Below are 1,190 nucleotides of genomic sequence, written 5' to 3' on the forward strand. Positions count from 1 at the left end.
TATATATATATATATATGTCTTTGTGTATATATACTTGCCGTATATATATATCTATATATATATATCTTTGTGTTCGTCCTCCACAACCTGTGGTGGTCTGTTTACATCTCCTTAACTTAGTATTTCGGCAAAAGAGTCCAATAGAAAAAGTATCAGGCTTAAAAAATAATTAAGTACTGGGGTAATTTCATTCGTCTAAAAAATTTTCAAGGCAGTACCTCAGGATGGCCGCATTTTAATGACTGAAACAAGTAAAAGGTAAAAGATAAACAAGAACCTGATATAAACAAGGTATGAACTTTGTTAAAACATACAAGAGTTTCTGTTAACTAAATAATTAAAGAACTACATGCCAATTATATTTACTTAGTGTAAAAACAATAGTTTTTCTTGACAAATACAAATATATATTGCAAGCGAAACGGAAATCTGACGTTCTTGGCTTCACACGGAATATTCATTAGCTTAGAGTATACACGAAAAAAGCCCTCACGCGGAGACTCCACACGTGAGAGGATATTAGTCTCTTTTTTTTACTGTTTGCGTTGTGGTTGCTTGTTTTTCTTCACTTTTTGTTTTTGCATATTACTAATAGCTTGTTTTAACGAGCATGTCTATATCGCATATTTCTTCATTATACAGACATCACTATTTTTCTACTGACTTCCCGTATTTCTTTTCAATCATTTAAGCTTAGAGCGGTGTCACGAAGAAAATTATTCCCTAGGGATAAAGCTACGGCCCAGCAACGATTTGTGTATACACACGCGTGACTGTGAATGTGTGTGTGTGTGTGTCCATCAATGATATAAATATGAGTGCTTTTATGTACCATGAGTCCATGTGAGAGGTCTCCTCATGATAACTATCGCAGTACTCAGTGTTCTGACAAAAGACACCCGTTAAGTTAGCCATAAAAGTTGCCTTATGGTATTAATACTGCTTCTGTCACTATTAATTCTTTTATAGTAAGCCACCTGGATATTTGCTCCATCGGTGCCTGAAAACAAAGTGAGATTCTATAACAAAGACAATCGGCTCTTACGTTGGTGGCAGATGTCTACTTCTGAGGAGTACAAGACACTGCGAAATCACGTGATCTAGTATATGTATGTATGTATTACATGTGTATATATGTGTATACAAAGACAAAAAAGCATATATATATATATATATATATATATATATA

The sequence above is a fragment of the Octopus bimaculoides genome, chromosome 3, assembly GCF_001194135.2.
Source record: "Octopus bimaculoides isolate UCB-OBI-ISO-001 chromosome 3, ASM119413v2, whole genome shotgun sequence".
Taxonomy (NCBI): domain Eukaryota; kingdom Metazoa; phylum Mollusca; class Cephalopoda; order Octopoda; family Octopodidae; genus Octopus; species Octopus bimaculoides.